Raw genomic sequence first — 5,106 nt, 5'->3', positions numbered from 1 at the left:
CGCTGATCTGTAGGGTTCTTTGTCTCACTTAAATCCTCAGCACTGGCTGTGTAGGAGGATGCATTGGTTTGATTAATATTTGCTGGCCTTCTGCACAGCAAGTGAATCTTATTCTGGTATTTATAACTTGGGTATCTCTTGGTCACCTCATGTAAGCTGGGATTTTCAAAGCAGCTTAAGAGATTTATGCACACTAACCCCTTTGAATTAATGTGCTTAATTCCCTTAGTCTTCTTTGAAAATTCAAGCCCTAGCAACTCGGTTTTTTTCCACCAGAGAAAAGCAGCCAGGCTTCAGGAAACCCCCTTTTTTGCTCACCGCATTCCAGAAGGCCGCCTTCACCTCCTTCTTTCTTATTGTGTAAATCAAAGGGTTCAGCAAGGGCACAAGATGGTATTTAACATTGACACTACCTTGTTGAGACTGAATGAGGAATGCACACCGGGCCTCAGGTACATAAACAGAACAGCCCCGTAGAGTATTGAGACTACAGTCAGATGGGAAGTGCAGGTAGAAAATCTCTTCTGGAACCCTGTTGCGGAGGGGATGCACAGGATGGTGGATATTATACAGTTGTAGGAAACAATGGTGAACATCAAGGAACTGAGAATAACTGTGACTGCAGCCAAGAATCCCAGCAACTCAATGAGGCAGGTATCAGTGCAGGCTATTTTTAAGACCGGCCCAATGTCACAGTAGAAATAGTTGCTAATGTTAGAGTCACGTAAGGGCAGCTGGAAGATCAGAAGACTTTGGAATAATATATCCAGGAATCCCCCGAAACAAGCCCCACAGACACTTGGAGGCAGATCTTGCTGGTCATGACTGTGGCGCATAGCAAGGGTTTGCATATGGCCAAATAGCGGTTGAAGGACATCACAGCCAGGATGAAGAACTCCGTGCTGCCCAGGAAGAAATGGAAGAAAGTCTGAATGAGGCATCAGTACATGTAAATTTTTGTCTCAACTGCTACAAAGGTCTCTCGCATTTTGGGCACCATGGCGGTGGTGTACCAGCTCTCCAGGAATGAGAGGTTGCTCAGGAAAAAGAACATTGGAGTGTGCAGCTTGTGACTGGTTCTCACGGTGATCACAATAAGGCCGTTTCCTACAATGGTCAGGATGTACATGAGTAAAATGACCGAGAAGAACACAATGTGAAAACCATGCCCAAGGGGGAAGTCCCGGAGAATTAACTCCTTCACTGTTGCAGTATTTTTCTTGCACATTGTCTCCTTCCTCCTTTGAGTCGCGACTCGCAGGGACAGCAAAAGGCGCAGTCGTTTGGAGGTGGGAGTTCAGTTCAGTGGTCGTTCCAAAGAATCAGGCAGGGTGGTTTGGCCAAATCTGAACCTGTTCGGAATTAGTGGAGAATTTAAAAAGTTGTCACAATTCCTGTTTGGCTCAAAGGAAACATTTTGTTAGATGCAAAACATTTTGGGCTAAATTCACAAAATCTAAGGAAGCTGTTCCTTTGAACAACGTGGTGTCCGGGCTAAATGCAGTCTTGACCCCCTTGCTGAACCCTTTGATTTACACAATAAGAAACAAGGAGGTGAAGGCGGCCTTCTGGAATGCAGTGGGGGGGGGGGGGGAATGGGGAGCAGGTTCCCTGAAGCCTGACTGCTTTTCTCTGGTGAAAAATACCTAGTTGCTAGGGCTGGATTTTTCAAAGAAACCTAAGGGAGTAAAACACCTTAATTCAAAGGGGTTAGTGGGCATAAATCTCTTAGGCTGCTTTCGAAACCTTGGCCTAGATAAGGTGACCAGAAGATACCCAAGTTATAAATACCAGAGTAAGATTCCTTAAGTGTCCTTTAGCTCAGGGGAGAAGCACTCACCTGGGATAGAACAGACTCATGTTAAAATCTGCTTTGGAAGAAAGATTTGAACTTAAGTCTTCCCCTTCCTGAGTAACCACAGGACAATGGGGTACTGCCTGAAGGGGGTAGGGGTGTTCTTAATATTTCCCGTTAATGCTGTTCAAAATCGTATAACAAATTAAACAGCCACTGGTGCAGGGACTTGAACTTAAGTCTACAACAGCCTAAATACTCACCTAACCACAAAAGGTACAAAGCCAACTTTCTACTGACTCTTTTTGGCCTGATGATTGTACGGTTATAAGAGGGCCCTCACTATCTCCTCCTCCCCTATTTTGAGTGTGATGCCTAAATCCCCTTGTGAATCTGGCATGATTTATTAACGTCTTATTATTAGTAATAGTACTACTACTACTACTACTGGGAAACCATTTGGCAAATGCATGTCCAGTGTGCAAATTATTTCAAGGTTGATCAAAATTGCATTTTGGGGTTAATAAACTTATTTGTCTCAAATATTTCAAGCAGGTCTCCAGATATTAGCTGGTGTCTCAGAAATACTGGAATCAGCAAAGGAGATCAGGGCTTCTGCTACAACATTTTCCCATGAATATATATATGCAATTCCCAAACACGATCTATCTATCCCACAGTGTGCATCTCTCTCTCTCTCTCAAAGCTGATGAATTGTTGACCATATCACTCTATCTACCATGGCATTAAGGACCAGATTTTGCTATCACTGCAGTCAATGGGGGATGAGTAACAATTTATGCTTGTGAGGCACTCAGATCCTATGGCAATGGGAGTGATACGAGAATCTAGATTGATAAAACGGGATCTTAGTTCTATAGGGTTAATCAAGTATAGTATCTGGGTGTTTACTTCAAAAGAGATTAAATAATACTAATAAATAACTTGGCATTTGTATAACCTTTGAACACTGTATCATTTTATATACCAGTAGCCAAACTTCCACTGACTTAAGCATGAGCTGGAATGCTTCTGACCCTCAGCCCTTCGCTGCATTGGGGACACTGTCACTTCTTTGCACGATCTCAGAGAGACAAAGCAGCTGCTGTATCCTCAGCTTAACTGCCCTGTTAAATTGTGTTCACTGTTGATCTATCTGATCAGAGAGGCACAAAGCATCTGGGATGTATCCAGTGACTCGCACCCCGAGTTTAAATTGCAAAGGAAGGGGTGACTAACTTCTTTAGCTTAAGACAACAAGTTAGGAATCGTGTGCTATATTCGCTGGTAACCTCCAGCTACTTCAGGTATGTCTGCTCTGCAAATGAGGGGTCTGATTGGAACACATGTAGGCATACCTCAACTAGCTTCAATCTTGGGTACCAATAGCAGCGTGGGCTATACAAGTCCACCTAGGACACTGGGTAATTACTCACAGGGCACTGCTGCTGGTACCTGAGCTAGACAGATCAAAGCTAGCGTGAATATGTCTACTGATGCTGAAATCATACCTCCAATTACAGTGTAGACAGAGTGGCGCTCCAGTGACATGGGGCAGTTGTGAATGACCAGACTGTACCCTACAGCTGCTCTGTATCACCAGAATGGCACAAAACAGCCAGAGACTATCAATGAGTCTATCCCCACAATCTCCAGGAAGAACACAAAGGAATTATTCACATCAGTGATAGAACGTTCAACCTCCAGAATGAGATATCCGGGAGCAGGAGAGACAGCTTTCTCGGGAACTGGGACATGGCTGTAGAACTTGCCTCTGGAATTGGTTGGGATGCTCAGAGCCTCCCAAAGATAGAATCTCCACTTCTTCAGTCTGTCAGTAACCCGCCTGAAATCAGATGTTTAAGAAGCAAAACAAAGAAAATGACAACCTCTCCTAAAATAGGGAAAGGGGAAAGAAGCGACTACAGTGCTCTCTGTGTTCAGTTTATGAATATGTATGGCTTTTATATATCTTCATAGTGGTTGTGGTGTACCTGCCTGTATAGATGGGTAGATATGTAGCATGTTAGACAGACTGATGAATAGGTCGGATAGAAAGAGAAAAATAGGCAGATGGGAGGATTAAGAGACAATTCCTTCAAGGAGAAGAAGGTGCAGAACACTGAAACTGCCCATTTGAAATATTATAGGATACAGCTTTTTATTTTCAAAGACGTGTGTTTTGCTTGATATAAAGAAAGCATATTTTAGATCTAACGGTCCTAAAGTACTTTCCATACATTTTAATCTCTGCAAAACATCCCTCTGAACTCAACAATGTTAGCACCCTTTCTCTGCTCACAGTAACCAGTTCAGGATGCTGCCAACACCCAAGTAAAATATACAATGACATGGAGGTAATGTGCGATGTGGATTTGAATCCAACTAGTTCTAGCTAATTATTATATCTCCACAGAATGTTCTATTTTCTGCCCAATTTCTTTGCTGGAAGTATTTGTTGTTGAGGAAGAAAAGTCATTTTGCATTTGCTCAACATCTTTTCTGTACGAATTCCTCTGTTAATTCTCAGAGGACAAATTATCTGAAGTTCCATATTTTAGATGCTCGTCAGATATTCGCAGTACCTGTCATTAAGTGTTAAGCAGCGCATGTCATTGAACTTGCTTTTCCAACAAGTTTTTATAATAATATCATTGCAGAGGAGGTATATCTCACACTCATTCTAATGACTACTTCAAATCCTCAGACCTTACTATTAAAAAAATCTTCTTTCTTTCTTTCTTTCTTTCTTTCTAAACAGAAAACTAATGAGTTGTTTAAAATACAACAGCATCAACCAAAAATACCTTTCCAAATATTTAAGTAAAAATTCTATTCCTTGGAGCTCTCATGTAAAAATAAAAATCAAGATAATTTTTGTGTTTATATATTTATTTCTTTGGATTTATAACTTTTTAAAACTCACTTGTCCTGTGTTCTAAGCACCTATTTGTATGCATTAAACATGCCACTCTTAAAAAGCTATTCATAGCTTGGCAGTTGTATGTCAGACAAATGTAACATATGCAAACAAAAACACTTTATCATCCCTCAAATACCCCAAGCTCAGCATCTTCTGCACTTCTCTAAAGCTCAGGGAACCAACATCTTTGCATCATGTCCTTAAGATCAATAGACATGTCCTATATTGAACCAAAGGCAATTTCAGTCATGTAGCTCCAGATTATTGTTTCATAGACAAAGGAAAGAATCCAGTGACCTTTGGAGATTGATTTGGGGTTAGATTTTGAAGGTATTTAGGTGCCTAAATTTGTAGATAGGTGCCTATAGGGATTTTCAGAAGTACCTAG

At 41.5% G+C, this 5,106-nt stretch overlaps 1 pseudogene; it reads right to left on the bottom strand.

The window, feature by feature from the left end:
• Positions 1–243: 243 nt before the first annotated feature.
• Positions 244–1,228, bottom strand: LOC113405617 (annotated as a pseudogene).
• Between the last annotated feature and the right edge of the window lie 3,878 nt (positions 1,229–5,106).

The sequence above is a fragment of the Terrapene carolina genome, unplaced genomic scaffold (assembly GCF_002925995.2).
Source record: "Terrapene carolina triunguis isolate 2854851 unplaced genomic scaffold, T_m_triunguis-2.0 Scaffold46128, whole genome shotgun sequence".
In the NCBI taxonomy this organism is placed as follows: domain Eukaryota; kingdom Metazoa; phylum Chordata; order Testudines; family Emydidae; genus Terrapene; species Terrapene triunguis.
This window is presented reverse-complemented; position numbering and strand designations above follow the sequence as displayed.